The sequence below is a fragment of the Anguilla anguilla genome, chromosome 10, assembly GCF_013347855.1.
Source record: "Anguilla anguilla isolate fAngAng1 chromosome 10, fAngAng1.pri, whole genome shotgun sequence".
Lineage (NCBI taxonomy): Eukaryota > Metazoa > Chordata > Actinopteri > Anguilliformes > Anguillidae > Anguilla > Anguilla anguilla.
This window is the reverse complement of record NC_049210.1, coordinates 21711143-21731868: the sequence shown is the minus strand read 5'-3', so window position 1 is coordinate 21731868 and position 20726 is coordinate 21711143.

Genomic DNA, 20726 nt, shown 5'->3' with positions numbered 1-20726 from the left:
TAAAAAGAAACAGTATCATAATCATGGAAGATTAATATTAAACTAACTTCCTTGAATATGATTAATGAACTAACTAATTAGCTAGTCACATTTTCCAATTTCCTCACCTTGTTGAAGAAATGTCGAGTTTGACAGCCTAGTTAGTATTTTCCTGCTGTTGACAACTGCCCAATCAACTCTCTCGTCTGAACAAATGAACACTGTCTAATGAAACTGTTTTGCAGAGGCTTAGAACTAATGTCAACAGGGGCGTGGTTATGGCAGAAGTTGGGAAGAGTCAGTTTTGGCAAAAAATAAAAAAATAAATTCACGCATCTGATGGTGGGGAAGTCTTAATAAAGGTCAATGAAACTACATCAGGTGCCATGTTGTGTTGTTCCTACGTATATTCTTGGTATATCCAAGAAGAACAGATAGTGAGTTTTCATACGCTATTAACATATAAAATATATTTTATAACAATGCCACATACACCTTGCCTTTTTTACAGTAATTGAAAGATATGAAAGATCTTTCCATTTTAAAGGCATGTTATTTTTTGAGAATCACACCCAGCATGTGGAGTATGAATTGGAGCATATAACATGGATGTAATTTAAAGTAGGTACAGTGCGTAGGCACATGGCTACCTGTAATTTATTAGAAATCACCTTTCTCCATTTTGTAACATAAATGAGAAGATAGGAATCTGTTAACTGATACTGATATCTGATGTAGTAATCATAATAAATGACATGCTTCTGGATGTTACATTTTGCTGTCAAATTCTTTTTCTTCCTTAATCAAAGAAAAAAGCTGAAGTTACTTCCTAGACACACTGGGGTACAAGGTTGACTTGGATTTATGTCTGTCTGTCTGCGAAGGCGAGCTATCAGTCGGGAAGAAGGGCTCCATTTTTTAATTGCTGGCAAGGCACACCACTTGTTTTGTGTCTCTTTTGTGCTGGCGTTGGAACTGCTGGAGAGTGCAGCTGTTGAAGCGGGCCCTGAGCTCCCTTTCGCGGCGGTAATCTCATGCCTTGTGCAGATGCTTCTGTTTGAAGCAAACACCTGCAGGCTCTCAGTGATCTGATGTGTGCTGTCAATCACCTGACAGGAGGCCTGCACAGTATGATGTGACCCTGGAACTCCAACCACACCTTGCTTGCTGTCTGGTGAGCTGTCACCGCACACCCTGCAAGTTGGCCCCCGTGAAATCCTGCACAGTATAATTGTTTATGTTAATTTAATAGTTTATAGTAGTCTTTGCTGGATAAAAAGTACCCTGCTAATATAAAATGTGCCCTATCACAAATGATTTTACACAGAGTTTTTCTGTGTGGACACCCCAGAATTGTATTATTGTAGCATGCCAGGTCATATATTAAAGACAAGGACAGGCTTGACGCAGTGCTAGATAATCTCTAGACAGCTGATAAATGATGAGCCTGTATGGACTGAGAGGCTTGGTCCTGTTGCCAATTTATTTTGTGTCCATATACATTGAACACCAAAAAGTATCAGTTGGAACCACTTTCCTAAATTTATCAAAGTAAATGAATCGGTCATCCGAATGGAGGAGGGCCTATTTGTAAAAATTCTGATCTTCCAAATGGCCATCCAACTTTAATTACAGACACCGTTTAGCAGAGAGTTCGTTGATGTCATTTGTATAACATAGCTATATAAATCAGAAGAAAAAGTACAACATATTGTAAACTAACCCTTACCATAATTATGATTAACCTTTGTATATACCTGGGTGATCTTTTTGGTCCTTTGATATACCTTTGATAACTCCTTGAGAACCCCCCCCCCCCCGCCAAGAGTCAGAAATACTGTAAATATTATAGTAACAGAAGCTCAAACACAGTAGGTTTTTTCCCACCTAAAATATTATTTTTGAGATGCTTGTGGCTTTCTTTTGGGCTTCAAAATACAGTGGGTGCACAGCCACAAAACGGGACAAATCCTGATTCAAATTTGTGATGACAATACCACCAAAAATGAGCATTCTGTATTGTTTTTTTCTAAGCTAAGGCAGGCTTCTAAAAAGGTCATTTGGGGACTCCAAAAGGACACTTTGTATCCAAATTATATTAAGGGGCTTTAGAAGTATAAAATATTATATATTGTATTCTATATTCTCATCAAAGAACTGTGCTGAAATTATCTTGCTTTCCCCCTGCCTGTAAAACTCCACCTTCCTCTCCTTGTCACCTCCAGCAGCAGCAGGTTTGGATTATTGTACAAAATAAATACATTAGCTATCTAGTATTCTAAACCATTGGCTGAAAGTTTTGTCAAATACCCCACCCCTAACATGTCAAACATTTCCACAATGTCACCTTCCACATTTATTATTCAAAATCAGGCATATTCCTTTTTTGTAAGCGCACTGAATAATATTAATAATAATAATAATAATAATAATAATAATAATAATAATAAATATTTTGAGAATGTATTTAGATGCTCACCGATATAAAATGGGATATAAAAAGTCCTCCATTGAACATGTTCTGTTCTGTGGAGTCAAAGCTGTTTTCACTGTTCCATTCTCTGTGAAGCTCACATACTCCTGAGGTTACTCAGGGTATTGCATTTTAGTAAGATTTGCCCATTGAAGTTCAAAACTATGAAATTACCCTGGCCAAATTATATTATTTTGGACAGTACTTTTAAATTCTAAAATGTATTCACTAATTACTCTTCACTAATGGGATGAATTACTCTCCCGGGACTGATTTCTTTTCTGAGCCCCACAGAAGAAGATATAAAATTAATTTCATTCCAATTTGGTTTTTTGGTCTGCATGGTTTTACATCACTGTGTGGCACACCAGTACATGCGAGCTGATACAGTTACCTGCACCGAGCTGATGTATCAGAATAATCTTTTGTTGCATGGGGATGGAATTTTACAAATGTTACTATTTATGATCACTCCAAGGGAAATTTTAAGTTCATTACATTACATTACATTACATTACAGGCATTTGGCAGACGCTCTTATCCAGAGCGACGTACAACAAAGTGTATAACCATAACCAGGAACAAGTATGACGAAACCCCTAGAGAGAAGTACCGGTCCAAGTGCAGGGAACAACCGCATAGTTTAACTTGGACCCTGAAGGTTAAACTGATTAACACTAACAACGAGAACGGCAACAACGCAGTCTATGGAAAAAAATACAAGCAGTAGTTAAGACAGTTAATGCACCTAAGTCACCTACGAAACAGCTGCCTAGTTACAACCCTAAGCTTAACGTCATTTACAGGGGGGTAGGAAGGGATGGGGAGAGGTGCAGCCTGAAGAGGTGAGTTTTCAGTCGTCGTTTGAAATGGGTCAGTGTCTCAGCTGTTCTGACCTCCACAGGGAGGTCATTCCACCATCGTGGGGCCAGAACAGACAGGAGAGCACATATCAGCATACAGTAAATTTGAATGAGTATTTCCTATGCCCTAAGTGACCAGCATAACTAATTAATATACTAGTCCCACACATTATGTACAATAAGTTTACTTTACATTACTTTATTTGGCACTTTTATCCAAAGAGACATACAATAAGTACATACCGAAGGTCACTGGAACAACTACAAAACACAGGTCCGATAAGGTACAATACTCATTTTGTAACAGTTATTCATAGCCATGTACACGTTAAGTCCAGTTCACACAGTAAAGATTACTCTGATCTAACCTATGCTGACCATTCAAACTAGGAGGCATGATGAGTACAATAATTGCTGGATGGAGGTACATGTAACATGAAAGTGGCACAGGAGGTACATGTGTAACATGAAAGAGGGGGATTTAAGGGATAAAAATTATCCCAGATTGGGAGTTCATCATAGAGTGGTGATAGTAAGTTAGTCCAGGTATAGTCTGAAGAGATGAGGCAGAGATGCGGCAGAAGATGGGCAGTGAGGGAGTGGTTCATAGAGGAACAGGGAATTCCACCCCTTTGGAGCTAGGGTGGAGAAGCTCCGTGGTAGGGATGAGCGAGAACCATTTATCCGGATGGCAGGGGGTGCTGCCACAGAGCGGAGAGGTTGAGCAAGCGTGTAGGATTGAATAATGTCCTGTAAGTAGGCGGGGGCCATCCTTTTGGCTGTAGTGTAGACGAGGGTCAGGACTTTGAACCTCTTCCTGGCAGCGACCGGTAGCTCGTGGAGTGATCTCAGCAGAGGAGTGACGTAGGAGAACTTGGGAAGGTTGAAGACAAGTCAGGCGGCAGAATTTTTAATCATTTGTAGTGGCTGTATTGCACAAGCTGGCAGGCTAGCAAGGAGGGAGTTGCAGCAGTCAAGACGGGGGATCACCATAGCCCGTACAAGTAGCTGGGTGGAGTGTGTAGTCAGGTATGGTCGAAACCTCCTGATGTTGTACAGGAGGAATCTACAGGACTGTGATGTTTCCTTTATATGCTCCTTGAGGTCCAGCTGGTCATCCAGGACCACCCCAGTCTCTTTGCAGAGTGAGAGGCAGTCACTGTGGCGCCATCAGCTGTGATTGAGAGAATAAAATAATATTCCAATTTAAGAAAAATGTTGGCGAGGTTCTAGCTTAACAATTCATCAAACACATGACTGAGCCACCAATTAACACGTAGGCCTACACTACAGCATGTAAAATCTCCACATTAGAGAATAGCGCAGACCTCTTGAAAGGCAATCAGTTTTATTGTGAGTGGTATGAATTCTCACAAAGCAGACCACTAAAAACCACTACACTATGCTGACGCTGCCCAGGGTACACTAACAAAGCCCCTATACAAACATCTAGGCCTGTTAGTTAGCCCCCAATACAAATGCTCTGAGCATCATTAATGCAAAGGCTTACTACCAATGTGAATATTGCAATATCAAAAATATGACACTACAACAGGTTTTTCAGTCCTTCTCGCCACAAACCACATAATCTTCAGTTCTGGGACGCACACAGGTTTTATTGTGCGCTGGTTACGTCAGGTTAAACGTCAGCACTCAAACAAAACAAAACACACACGGTAAGCAAGGAGATTACACAACACGTCGCTCCCACATGCGTCTCTCATTCCAGTGCTCCGGTCTCACTGCAGGCAGAGCATATTAACAATTACCAATTAATTGTAATTGCAAACAGCCGTGGTTGCAGGCTAGCTAAAGCGCTCCCTCTCCACCTGCAGATAGCGCCCTAACCACACCACCCCTCCACAGACACTATGTAAATTATAGTAAAACGCAAAAATAAATTATATCTGAAGAAAAACATGTATTCAACAGTCAACAATGCCAAGTTACTCACACATACAAAGCACTGTCAATAGGTCATTCATTCAAACGTTCATTCGCACTGCCATTGAAGGTATTGATATAAAAATTAGGCCAAGATACAAAAAACAATATTCGCTCTGCTCACACAAATTAAACAAGCTTTTTGGAAATGCTATTAGCCATTTTCCTCTGTCCCCAATTTTGGCTGAGACCTATGCAACTTGGCAGATCGGTAGAGGGCACCTCCCTAAGGCCACTGAGCATTTGGGCACTTATTGGCCACTTGGTGGTGCTATAATTGTCATTTGAATTTAGAATAATCAAACACTCATAACTCCTGCCCCTTTTGAGGTAACGACATGAATGTCTTTCCTAATGGACAACTCAAATGCTTTAGATTCATAATGTCATAATGTCACCATCTTAACTCCATTTTGAAAATGCTATTAGCCATTTTCCTCTTTCCCCAGTGTTGGCCAAACCACATGTGTGAGACCTACAGAATGAAACTTAGCACAGTGGTACAGGCTACCTCCCTACTGTTCAGAGATCCTTGTAAGTGGGCTCATCTTGTTCCAGAGAGTCTCAACAAACCTGACATTATAACATTCCTATGAACACAATACTTTTGCCATGTGAAAATGGTGTAACAGACAACAATGATTCCTCTGGAGAATTATAAATAAACAATGGGCATTCTATTAATGTTTCTCTGGGTTAGCACATTTTTTGGACTTTTCATACTTAGTCTCCCATTTCAGAGCACCATAATGTTTGGGTAATATTCATGTTATATGAATGAAATTAGTCCTGTTTAGTCATTTGTTGCTTATCCTTTGCATGCAATGTGACCCATCGACATCAAAACATGCTGAATATCTTCTCTGGTAGTGCTCTGCATGTACTGCAGCCATCTTTGGGTCCTGCTTGTTTCTGAGGCTAATTGCCTTAAGTTTTCTCTTCAGCATAAGAAAGCCTTGCTCAATTGGATTCAGTTTGGGTGAATTTCCAGTTTTTAGCTTTAAAAAACTCCTTTGTTGCCTAAGCAGAATATGAGTACATTATCTTGCTGTAGGATGAACGGTCGTCCAGTGAGTTTGGAGGCATTTGGTTGAACTTGAACAGTACTGTTAATGTACTTATAGTGTTGCTCCTGTAGTTTTGTTCCCAAATTCTTCTGTGGACATTAGTCACTGACACATCCACACCTGCCACCAGAAGGGTGTGTCTGATCTATCGGACTGGTATTTTAGGGTTTTACTTCATTATGAGGAGAATTGTTTGGTCATCAACTGTAGAGGTCTTGCTTAGCCTACCAGGCCCTTACTGAGCTCATCCACACTTTCTTTCTTCTTAATGATGTTCCAAACAATTGTTTTTGGTAAGCCTATGTTTCTGTTTTTCTTATTTCTAAGCCTCATAATGGCTTCCTTGCCTTTCATTGGCACAACTCATGTCCTCATATTGACAAATGCCAATAACTCCAAAGGAAAAAGCCTAGAATCAAGACTAGATACTGAAAGCTCTCTTATACCAGCACAAAGAAAGCAATTTAACACACCTGACTAATCAGAAACACCTGTAAAACCGTTTGTCCAAAACATTATGGTGCCCTGAAATGGAGTGAGTATGTCTTAAAAAAGTGATGTAATTTCTATGTGGTGATACCAAAATGTAGAAGAATACCCTTTAATAAAATCAGAGAATCTACACTTTAACTACACGCGAATTATTTGATTACAAATCCAAAATTGTGGATTCCAGAGCCAAATCAATAAAAAATAGGTCTTTATCCTAAACCTTGTGGAGCTCACTGTATATCTCTCATGACAGTATATACACAGCAGCTATTGTGACATTTCATTTTAATTGCTTCACTGTTGCTAGACACTGTCAACCAAAATAATTGCTACCAATTTATGGTTAAGAATAAGTATGTTAATTAACTGTAAGATACGTTAGGCTACTGTGTATGAAAAGGGAGAGTATGCTGGAAGTAAATGGTAGAGAGCAAGCAATGCTGGGATTTCGAAAGGCAATTGGGCAGAGATGTGAAATAGCACATTTTTAAGTCCCTGATAAAAGTTCCATGCCTGTATCCTGACTCCTGGTCTCCCTTGTAAATACAAAAGTAAGAAGAGTAGGGATATAAAATGGAAGCCCGTTTATCTATTTAAGTGAACACAGTTAACACAAGTCATGTTATTGTCTCAAATCTTATTTTGTCACAAAGCTTTTGTACAGGTATTGCTTTGTAATTCAGTCACCAAGCCAAAATCTACTGTTACATTGTCAACATGATCATACATACACGACACTCTGAGACAGTGTGACATATTTGTCTGTTGCAGGGAAATGTGTTTTCCTCTGGTGAAATAACTGACAGTCCTGTCTTGTTATCTTCTTGTTATACATTTTGTTTCTTCTGATTTGTCTGAAATATGATGGTAGCTATTTTAAATGGTGCAACATTTAAAAATGGTGGAAAAAACCATTTAGGCTTCTGTCAGCTGAATTCCCAATGAAGGCTAAGAGAAAATACTGAAATTTTGCGACAGACTATCTGCCATGTTGGAGTTCTCCTGTGTGACAGTAGCTGAAAGGCAAATTTCACAGAACTGGATAGTAATTGCTTGGGTTATGTAAGGAAATTTGAACAAAATGAATACTGACAACTGTATTGGAGTTTATAAATTTCTATTATTTTGAGTTAATATACAACTTATTATTTTGAGATCTGCCCATTGTGTGGAAACAGATGCTTGAAATTAGAGATTCAATATCTGCCATAACAAATCATCTCTGGTCTCCATTACTTTTTTTATTAATATTTTTTTCCAAAGTGGCATCATAGTCTTTCTTCTAAGGGCATTCTATTTAGGCTTTTTTCATTAAAGAAAGTGAAACTGTGTTTTTATAAATTTAAAATATATTTTTAAAGATATGGTTTGTCAGCATCTTAGCCCATGAGCATTTTACATGAATAGGACCAGAATACCCTGCAATAATTGCTTGGCCATGTTCTCCATTATTTAATCTAAGATTGCACACGTTGCTTTTAATTCATATAAGCAGGCTTGCACATACATACACATTAACATGTACACACACGTGTGTGCTGATGACCTTTATAACAACAAGTGGGCTACTTGAATATTCAAGCATGTCAGCCAAATCTGGACACTAACAATACATGCAAAGACCGTGGATTAAACTATGATATCAGGTGGTCATTTTTTGACAAATTGTCAGGTGGAATATTATTGATCCCTGCTGCCATGATCCATCTGTTTTGGTATTCATTTTTTCATATTTGTATATATGGCTCTCTCTAACCTTTCATGTAAAAATTGCAAAGTAACTTTTTATTCAGCTATGGAAACAGCATTTCTTCACAAATTCAATTGCTTTAATGCTGGTACACTAAGCTCAGGTTGCTTTGAGAAACTCACATCAAGAGTACTGACTATAGTAGCAACAAGAATAAAAATGAATTCTTTTTTTTAGTTAAAATCAAAAGAAACATTCATACTGAAGTACTAATGCATGTGTACTCATATGCTTCTAGATGTTGCTTTGGTTACAAATGTTTTAAAGCTAGACGCTAGAAAATTAGACCCTCTCTTCAACTTGTTGACTGAGATTTGTCTGGTTATTATGTATGTCTATTAGACACTCACTAACATGAACCTGAACACATATACGCTCACACAGACACACACATGCACATACTTGTACACACACATGCCAAAAGCATACATGCAACACAAACGCACACATGCATGCTCACTGCAAGCAGCAAGCATACAAATAAAATGTACCGTAATAGAATGTTGATAGACATGGTAAAGTTTGAGAGAAATGGTCTATTTTGCATTTGAAAGGGGATAGATGTATATATCTCTACCTGGAGCACACCAATGGGAAATATGCTCATACCAATGGAAAAACATTTTCTGTCTAAAAGAAAAGGCTTCTTCCCTTGTCCCTCCACCACTGTTGGAGGTCAAATGGAGAGTCACCACTCCTGCTAAATACGGAACGCTTTAATTTTGGAGAATGCAAGGGGGCTTAGTGCGATGATTGCTCTCTCCAGTAAGTGACAGAATATGTGACCCTGACTGACCTTTGACCTGAGCTGTCAGAGGAGATGCGATATGAGCTCAGGTCATGCACTACAATTCAAATGGTGATTGAAATAGGCTGGCTTATTCTAACCCCCGGGGGACAACACATTGATTCATCCTGGTTGGAAGGCCACCGTGGAATAACTGCACCATTTCATTGTTCAGGAGGGGTAATCATTCATCAACTCCTTTGGGAAGTCATGATTTACTGCAAGGTTCTGTCATAAAGATTGGCAATTCAATCTATTCATTGGGGTATTGAGCTGCATGCACGACACCGGACATGTTGCTTTAAATGTGATATGCTGCCATATGTTAAACATAATTGATTGATGAAATATGGAAATATGTTCAAACAGCATGATGCTGAACTATTACAGTTTTTCTTTCGCACTTTAAAAGGGGGGACTATGTATAAAAAAGGCTGAAATTCATTGATTTACCCGATATGGATGTAAATACCATCAAGTAAAACCTAACAGTATACACTTCAACCTCATATCCACTGTTTTATTTCATATCCAATGTGATGGAGTGCAGAGCCAAAACAACAAAAATTCTGTTGCTGCACTGCACTGTATACGTTTAATTAACTGGGCCCTATTGAATAGTCCTGAATAAGTCAACAACACATCTGTAAATGGCAAGTTAATAGGTCGGTCTGATATGGGCCTCTGCCCCCGATTGTGTCAAATGTGACAGACCAATCAGATGCAGATTGATGGGAACATTAGGCTCTGGAAGGAAGTTATGCAAATGAGAGCCAAAATGGCCGTGCAACAGTCTGAAACAGATTGGCTTCTCAAAAAATACCGCCAAAAAATTCTGGGAAACCTTGAAAAAGGTCTACAGCCTTTTATTGTATAATGAAGTCAAGAATCAACAATGGTGCACTGGTTGCATTGTCAGTGTTTACATGCCTGAGTTTTTATTTTCAGGACAGAGTTGATTGCCCTTTATGTTACACTCACCGGCGACTTTATTAGGTACACCTTGCTAGTACCGGGTTGGACCCACTTTTACCTTCAGAACTGCCTTAACTCTTCATGGCATAGATTCAACAAGGTGCTGGAAAAATTCCTCAGAGATTTTGGTCCATATTGACATGACAGCATCGCGCAGTTGCTGCAGATTTGTCGGCTGCACATCCATGATGCGAATCTCTCGTTCCACCACATCCCAAAGGTGCTCTATTGGATTGAGATCTGACAACTGTGGAGACCATTTGAGTACAGTGAACTCATTGTCATGTTCAAGAAACCAGTTTGAGATGATTTGAGCTTTGTGACATGGCACGTTATCCGGCTGGAAGTAGCCATTAGAAGATGGATACACTGTGGTCGTAAAGGGATGGACATGGTCAGCAACAATACTCAGGTAGGCTGTGGCGTTTTAACGATGCTCAATTGGTAGTAATGGGCCCAAAGTGTGCCAAGAAAATATTCCCCACACCATTACATCACCACTACCAGCCTGAACCGTTGATACAAGGCAGGATAGATCCATGCTTTCATGTTGTTTATGTCAAATTCTGACCCTACCATCTGAATGTTGCAGCAGAAATCGAGACTCATCAGACCAGGCAATATTTTTCCAATCTTCTATTGTCCAATTTTGTTGAGCCAATGCCAATTGTAGCCTCGATTTCCTGTTCTTAGCTGACAGGAGTGGCACCCGGTGTGGTCTCCTGCTGCTGTAGCCCATCTGCTTCAAGGTTCGACGTGTTGTGCGTTCAGAGATGCTCTTCTGCATTGGTTGTAACGAGTGGTTATTTGAGTTACTGTTGCCTTTGTATCAGCTTGAACCAATCTGGCCATTCTCCTCTGACCTCTGCCATCAACAAGGCATTTTTCACCCAGAGAACTTCCACTCACTGGATATTTTCTCTTTTTCGGACCATTCTCTGTAACCCCTAGAGATGGTTGTGCGTGAAAATCCCAGTAGATCAGCAGTTTCTGAAATACTCAAACCTGGCACCAACAACCATGCCACGTTCAAAGTTACTTAAATCATCTTTCTTCCCCATTCTGATGCTCGGTTTGAACTTCAGCAGATCGTCTTGACCATGTCTACATGCCTAAATGCATTGAGTTGCTGCCACGTGATTGGCTGATTAGATATTTGCGTTAACAAGCAGTTGAACAGGTGTACCTAATAAAGTGGCCGGTGAGTGTATACAACACGTCTTACATTGTTTGTGTACAATAAACTATTATGGGATTCACAGTGGGTAAGTAGATTGTTGTTAGCAGAAGAGGGAAAAGTTCAATCAAACCCCTAAAAAATAAAGAAATAAAATAAAATAACGCAGGCCACGCAGCTGATGAGGTGGAAAACTATGGCCTGTGTAAGTAATCCAGTGTTTTCTCAAGCATTTCAATGACTTCCATTTTTTATTATTCATTTATTTTATTTTTTTAACACACCTCTCCTTTTATGTCCTTTCCTGAGAAAATGGCTTGAAGAAAAGAAAAAAAAAAAAAAAAATATATATATATATATATATATATATATATATACATGAAAATGTTTTTAAAGTGTTGAGCCACCCACTGATCATATATGTGATAAATGGTGCTGGCTAAGTTTCCTCGGTTCTGTGACAGATGGCATACAGACATTATCTCTTCAAAGTCAAAAAATGCATTTTTGTCTTATTTTCCCCCCCTCTGCACTCCCCAGGGAGCACCTTCACTCTGGCCGCCGCCAAACCATTACTCAGATCAAACGGACCCCCGATTTTATCAGAGAGAGCCGGGCAACAAGGGTGCGAAAGACTGCTCACAACAAGGGCATCCAGCTTTGATCTGGCAAATCTGCTGTTAGCTTCCAGGACTTGTGAAGTTAGGCCAGGGCTCATGCCAGACAGTTATGGGAGAGAATGGTATCCACGGTGACGGTCCTAGGAAAGGCCACCATTTAACAGACCTGCCGTGCTGTCAGGCATCATGGCAACGTTCTGAGCTGCTGTGCAGCTAGCGTTCTTCCTAACAATGCAAATGATTTCTTCCAATAGTTGAAAATGCAATCTAATAATCTGAGATATCATTGCTCACTGGTCATAATTATCTTGGAAACGTGATTAATAAGTACTAATTTTGTGTCAACCGAGCATAGGTGTGTGAGTTTTCTTAAAATCAATTTTGGATACATTTATCTCAATCCATGTCAAGAAACGTACTTGCTTGAGCAGCTGACCAGAGGTTTCCATACATTGAGGAGATATGAGTACTTGCCTGTATTGGTATACTTGTACAGATGCTTGCTGAAGGCCAAAACTATGAAGATTTCAATCTGATGTGATACCTGGCAAGGCCTATGATAACGAATTTAACTCGAATAACCTTCACGTCGGTGCAACAATTTTATGTAAACTACTTTTCCTGTTAGGAAACATATTCATTTACTTATTTCCTTAACATAATTTGTCATTTTTTTTGTTTTTACAAGTGGTAGGTGTTGGGATAAACTCTTTAGTCAGTTGAGAGCAATGTAAATTGCTAAATTATGATTTCAAATAAACACTAATACAAACTGAAATAAAAAAACTAGAATCTGTCATCTCTCCTGTACCCACCATGGGATGTGACATGTACTGTACATCTGACGTGCATGTGTGGGTGGATAGGAGGGGGGGGGGGGTTGTCCTTCAAATAACATTGCCAACTCCGCCACATCTGTTCAATTTGAAAATCATCACTTCTCTGCAGCACCGAGAGTGAACATGAGAATAAATCATATGAACATGCATACGAAATGCAGTTTAACAGCAGAACTGATGAACACTCTGTGCAGGTGGAACAGCTGCTAAACCGGTCCTCCCTCAGCACTTTGTCATGCTCTCTTTTGTAACCTGGGAACCTCTGAAAACTGCAGCTGTTTCTGACTTTCAGGTTTTTCAAAGGGTATTCTGAAGTCTATAGAACCATACAGATTTGGACTTACAATACACATCCGAGTGACTCAAATGATTTTTACGGTAACCCATGTAACTGGAAGGGGGAGCCAAGGTTTAACATACTGGCAAGTGTAAACATGGACAAAACAGACAGACATGTCTACTACATGCTTTGTTACTGCCCTGAAATAATGTGCCTGCACTGTCTCAGTTACATGCTACATTACTGTGAAATAACACATCACGTGTGCAGTAACACATTTTAGGCAATACACCATTTACATGCACACAATTTCTTGCAGAATACATAGTGTGCAGAAAGCCCTCAGCTTTAAATAATGTTTATGATAATGGGTAATGACATTCAGCATTTTCCAGTTAGTAAGTACTGTGTAGTATTACAGTTCTTGTAATCAAAAGTATTTTGTAGTCATATATCTTATGCAGTATGAGCAGGGAGAACATCCTCATTAATGGACCACACTGCCATGTGGTATGATGTAAGCTGCATGGGTGACTAAAGCCGGCCTGTTCAATTTTGGTCCAGCAGGGGGCTCTCGACCTATGGCCACAGCACGGCTGGCACTGGTGACTCTGTGTCCATCTCTCATGTGCTGCATCTTCTCTCATGCTACTGAAAGCATTTACGGGCATTCTGAATGAGCTGCCTTTGACTTGCCTTCCATCCCCTCTCTCACTCCTATGATTCAGCTAATTAAATAATTTACACCCCTGATATATTGGCTATATGACTCTTCTTTCTCCTATTATTTTCCCCACTATCTGTAACTCATATGTGTGTCATAGAACTAGAAGAAATGTGGAATATGAGTATAATAAAAACTAATATAGGTAACATAAACAAAAGATTAAAAAGACCATTATTTTCAACTCATTTCTTTATTTATTTATTCCTTTATTCATTTATTTACTGGTAACGATAGGATCTTTAATGACAACTGAGTGAGTCAGGACTTGGACAAGTTTAAAGTCTTATTCAAAATATTCTGGTTTGACAAGAAAGGTTCCATACTGCCTCATCAAAATCACTTTCAGCAGAGACTTCAGGTGCCTTCCCACATCTTCCATTCAGGCACTGATCAAGCTCACCCAGCTACAATTGGGCTGCAGAAAGTCTAAGAGGCTAAGGCTGTTATTGGCCCAATTTAAAATTTAAACTATGTATTGTTTATAATGGCCCTAAAGGGAAAACTTTACATATGAGACAGGGACTGTATTCAAGCAGATTTTAGAGAGCATGAGATCTTGTCTGCGCTGGCGAGTTTTTCAGCTTAATTTGAAAGGCTCGAGAGAATTTGAAAAAATTGGGCTTAGAAATCTCCTTTGCTAAATCCATACACACTGTGACTGTGTTTTGGAAGTATATATATATATATATATATATATATATATATATATATATATATTTGATATTTGCTTTAGCCCAGCCAAACAAAATTCCCATTAGATTCTTAAGTGAAATAGTCACAGCATTCTGTCAGCTGCTGGGTTCCTGTGAGTTTGTATCAGCTATCGACATCTGAGGGGACAAGACAGGAATCAGAAACTGACAAGTTCATTACAAATGTGCCTCGCTAAAGGCAAACAGCACTGTTTACATTTCTTTTCTTCATTCCCTGTGTAAACTACTTGCACAAATCTAAAATTAAATCTGTGATTTGGTTCTCATGCATTGTGCTTGTATTGACATGTTAGCTTTAAATTGCTCCAAGCACAAAAAATAAAAATAAATAAATAAATAAATAAATAAATAAATTGTATCAGAGGAATGTGAGCAAAAGTTTAAAAACATCAAATAAATTTGGAAAAAACTCCCACAGAACAAATCTATGCCTGGAATAGACATGCATAAATTATATATACCATGAGCTCTATCCTATAGATCCAGGGCCGGCCCTAGGATTTTGTTGGCCCTAAACAATTCTGTGGGACACGGGGGGGGGGGGGGGGGGCTGTTGGATTCTGTTGAGCTGGGGGAGGGGGGGTGCTGTTGGAAGCTGTTGAGCGTGGTGGGGAGGTGGGGGGGGGGGGGGGGGGGGGGGGGGGGCTGGGTTAAATCTTGGTGACATCCTTCTTACATTACATTGTTATGCAATGTCCTGTTGCCATTTAATTTAAAATTTATACCGCTAATTCCACGATAGGGGATGAATAACGTAATTACAAAAATACCTTGTTTACCTTAGATATAAATATACGTGTGGCCCCCCCTAGCGGTTGTGGCCCTAAACAACCGCATAGAGCGTTTATGCCACGGGCCGGCCCTGCATAGATCTAAATGCAGATGTTCCTATTGAAGTTGAACAGCCTTCGTGACTGAAGCTCCAGCCATCCGTGCCCCAATAATGAACCCTCTTTCAAAGTCACTTTGATTGTTTCCTCTTGCCATCTTGATCTAAAATTGAGGTGAACTGGGCCGGCTCAGCATTTTTATACATGCCACAGCAGTACACCTGTATGGAACCATCTGCATTTGTTACGTTTATCCACTTATTTTTGTTTATTGTAGATTGTATATTTATTTATATGTGCACTGTTGGGCTGGGATATATATATATATATATATATATATATATATATATATATATATATATATATATATATATATCCCAATTATTTAAAGCCTCAGATCCCAACCTTTGCCATTATTGCCCTGATTCCAGAGGGGAAATGTCATCTTGTGTAGCCTCACATGATCCTTGCTTCACAGAATAATAGAGATTTCTCAGCTTGCACTAAGCTACCACTTCAATGCCTTCACATTTCCAAATGCTAATACATGGAAATTTCTCATGCCTTCTAATTAATTCCAAATCCCATTCCCAAGTCATAATTATACAGGCTATGACAGAAGACCTAGAAATCTTCTGTATCTTCCTGTGACTAGAACCCCCATCTGTGTTTCCACTCACTGTCATGCTTTAATTTGAATTGGTGGTGAACAAGACAATTGACATCTGCCCCCTGCTGTTCTTGCTGAGCCTTGCTGCTTAGAGCAGCATGGACAAAAAAAATAAATAAAAAATAAATAAATAAAATAAATATATATATATATATATAAATATATATATGTATATATATGATTTTTCTCAGATTGTTTGATCATATTTTATATGTTCTTTTATTTTTACCATGTTTTCTCCCAAAATTTTATCTAATTATTCCACCTGCACCACATGTGATGAGCACAGCAGATGAAGCATAAGTATGAAGCATTTGGCAGTTTGCCAGTGACTAATTAGGCTTCACAGTATTACATTATTATTAAAGTTATTATTGATTTCTGAAAATGGACATCTTTCACTGATGACAACAGGCAGCCTGTAGGCACATTGCATGCTGTTGGGAGGGACTGAAGCAGTGCCAGCCTCAGGAAACCTGGCTAACTTAACTCCAACAATCTCCTGGCGGGATGAAGCCAATTGCTTCACTCCATTTTTGAATGACCGTCAACCAATGAAATTTCAAAGCCAGGATTTTAACATTTGATGTCTGGGCTAAAGGGCCAAATCAAATCAAATCAAAATGTATTTATATTAGCGGATTTCACAACAACAACAATTGTCACAATACGCTTAACAGACAGCCCCGGCCTGAACCCCCACATGAACAAGCCAAAGGCAACAGTGGCAAGGAAAAACTCCCTGTAACAGATAGGAAGGAACCAGACTCAAGGGGGAAAGCATCCTCCTCTGGTCGGCTCAGATTGTAGCTTTGTCACCAACACAGTCAGACAGTCATTATACACAACCAATTTGTGGCAGCTAGGTGACAATCGTAAAGTGGCAGCTCAGATGATGGAAGGAGCCGGGTGGCAATGGTGGTGAACGGCCCGTGCGATGGATGTGGGCGGGGTGGTGGCGGTGACGAAAGAGGTGCCGAGTCCTGAATATGCATTGTGTTTTTTTTCTAGATTTTACATTGCACAGCTATTATTTGGGATGCAACCCAAATCATCCAGTTTATATGAAAAAGTTAAATGCTTTCCTTCAACAAGTTTTTACCAACATTGATGTTCTCCTTTATTTTAATTTATGCACTATATATATTTGCCGCTTCCAATATCTGGACCAGTGCTTCATTAAAAAAGGCATCCCTTGTCAATACTGAGATAGCGATCGATGTAAAAATCCCAGGACTTGAAATGACTTCTCCTCATGTCTGACCTATCAGATCAGGGATGCATGCAGTGCCAATTACCTTTCATTTAGATTTTACTTTAGCCTCTATTCCTTGTGCAAAACCGATGAAAAATAGAAAGCACAACTCACCCATTTACAACATTATCTAAAAGTAAATGTAAACATTCTCCTTTTTTGCTGAACCAATACTTTTAAACAAAGGTTTTCTAGCTTAAGTTGGCCAAATACTCCTCAACATATTAAACACAGAAATGGGAACCTCACTCTTCCCAGCTTATTTCAAATGTTTTCCCTCCAATCTCATAATTAAATCAAATTTTATTCATATCATGCATTTTACACAGTATACATGACAGTAATTATTGCAACATTTGATCTACTGATTAAACAATTTTAAAGTATATACTAGTGGTGAAAATGTCTTTTTATTGTCTTTTTGTTTTCCATTATAAATTACATCAATAGTTTAGCAGATGCTCTAATCCATAGCAATTTACAGTATTTGGAGAATGTCAGTGTTCCTTGTAGGAACACGAAAATGCGATACCATTAAGAAGGCATACATTTTCAGTGTAACAAAAGACAGCACAACTAGACAACATCACATAGCTATACCTGTACAATAGAATTATTCAAAATGAAATCCAAAGAAAGATTCAAAAAAAGAAAAGATATCTACTAGGGATAGTGCCGAATACAAATACAACATTTGGATAATGCATTCTCCCGAATGTTTTCTCCTCCCAATATTATTTGGATTCGGATCTATTTTCCCATCTCTTTGATGCGATTCGCTCAGAAGTCAGCACCAAGTTTCTCAATTAGAAACACAATGGCGGAAAGACAGCGAGCCTAGGTATCCTTAAACACTAGTTTGGCCAGAGCGAGGCCATCGCACCTTATATCCACCTCCTTCGATGACTTTCTTAAATATTTAGGCTTTAAATATCTCTGTTTTTTAAATTTGAAAAAATCGACTAAGTAAAGAATCACTGGCAGTCTCCGCCATTTTCTTCACAGAACTCCCTGGCAGACAATAGACAACACCAGGTGCTGTCTATTCCGGCATGCTAGCCAACAACTGAAAAGAATTATCCAATAAAGCACTATCAAAACTCATTTCGCACATACTATCACACGAAAATTCACCACTGCAATTGTGATGAACTTGATGAAGCCATCAACATATTTTTGAGTTTTCTCTGAAATAGAGTCTTTGAATAAACTGAACAGAATAGCTACACAACAACTGTGTGATACACTGTATTCTATACTATATACGTTATTCATACCAGATTTTTTGTGCGTGCGTTTCCGACAAACGAGCAAACCACCAAAGCTGCACGTTTTCTGTTGAACTGACGAGAGCAATGGGACCGAAGAAATTACCTTTTAAAAAATATTCCACTTTGTATTTATTTAACTACTTTTCCATTTTGTATTTTGTCATGCACATTTTAGGGCTTTTCTCAATGTTTCTGTAATTATATCTCTATACATTTTCCCTTAGTCTATATACAATTCTTTTGAAAAAAAACACTAATTTACAAATACAATTTATTGGTTTCATAATATTTATGAAATTAGGTTGCTGTTGGTGCAGAAATCGATGATATAATGCTGAATACGTCTGACGCCGCTGACCATCAGTGTAGAGGTAGTTGGCTACATAGCAAACAAACGTGACTTTTTCATTAAAGGAACAGGTTGTTTAGACTTCAGTGTCCCTCAGGTAGGCGTGGTGGGATTCATGCAGTTCATACTCTGCAGTTCAGAGTAAGGATGAGTAAACTTTTGCCAATAATTGAAGCTTGCTTTGACTGTGTGTCAGGGCTCAGTTTGCAGGAGGAATTCAGGGCAATAAAAGGACCACGTCTACTGGTTAAATAAGCACATACCTGGATTATGTTACAAATCAGTCCAGGATTTTAAAGTATGTTTCTTTCCACAGTAGGCGTCTGAGACTGGGGATCCCCCACGACGGTGAGAGAGAGCACATACCAACCGAGAGAGGCTGAAAAGTGACTGTGTGATTTAGGGGGGGGGGGGCACCAATCACCGTCCCCCGCTCTCTGGCATGACTGACTTTGCCCTCGAAACGTCTAGGGATGAAACATTGAGTCAAGTCGCCAACCAGGTGATTAAAATTCATGGGAAGCTTCTCAACCAGTAGAGGGCAGTGACGTACCCCTATTTTTGTATTTTTAAAAATAAGTCCTATAGTGTGAGTTGGGACCCATATACAAACAAGGATAGCAGACAACTTTTAGTGCCAAAAAGCCATCGGAAAATGGTTTTTCAGGCGGCTCACAACAATCTGATGGCAGGTCATTTGGGGCAGGACATCACATAACCGTATAATGGCTCAAATGTATTGTTCAGAATGTCAAAAAGTAAATCCAGTGGCCATCCCAAATGCATCTGCGGCCATCCTTTGCATCGGCTTCCATTGGTCAAGGTCCCCTTCGAAAGAATGGTATGGACTTTGTCGGGCTATTAGAACGAAGTACCAGAGGCTATCGCTTTGTGTTAGTCCTAGTGGATTATGCAACATGATACCCAGAGGCAGTGCCCCTCCGCAATATACAGTGTGCGCCATAATTCATTGGACAGTGATACATTTTTTTGTTATTTTGGTTCTGTACTCTAGCAGTTTGAGTTTGAGCTTCTGCTTGTTGCGGGGACTTTTTGCCTTCAGTCTCCTCTTCAGCATGTAAAATGCACGTTCAATTGGATTCAGATCCGGTGATTGACTCGGCCAGTCAAGGATTTTCCACTTTTTGGCTGTCAAAAACCCCTTCGTTGCAGTATGTTTCGGGTCATTGTCTTGTTGCATGATGAAGTGCCGTCCAATGAGTTTGGAGGCATTTGGTTTTATCTGAGCAGATAAAATATTTCTGTAGACTTCAGAATTCATTGTTCTACTTCTGTCTGCAGTCACGTCATCGATGAAGATAAGTGAGCCCGTTCCACTGGCAGCCATACAGGCCCAAGCCATAACACCCCCTCCACCATGTTTGACGAATGAGGTGGTATGCTTTGGAGCATTTCCTTTTTTTCTCCACACTTTCCTCTTTCCATCACTCTGGTACATGTTAATCTTTGTCTCATCTGTCCACAAGACTTTGTTCCAGAACTCTTGGGGCTCTTTTAGGTGCTTTTTAACAAACTGTAATCTCGCCTTTCTGTTCTTCAGGCTTATCAGTGGTTTGCATCTTGTAGTGTACCCTCTTTTTGATCTGTTGGGCTATTGCCAGGGGGGTTTTCTTCACCATAGAGAGTATTCTCTGGTCATCCACT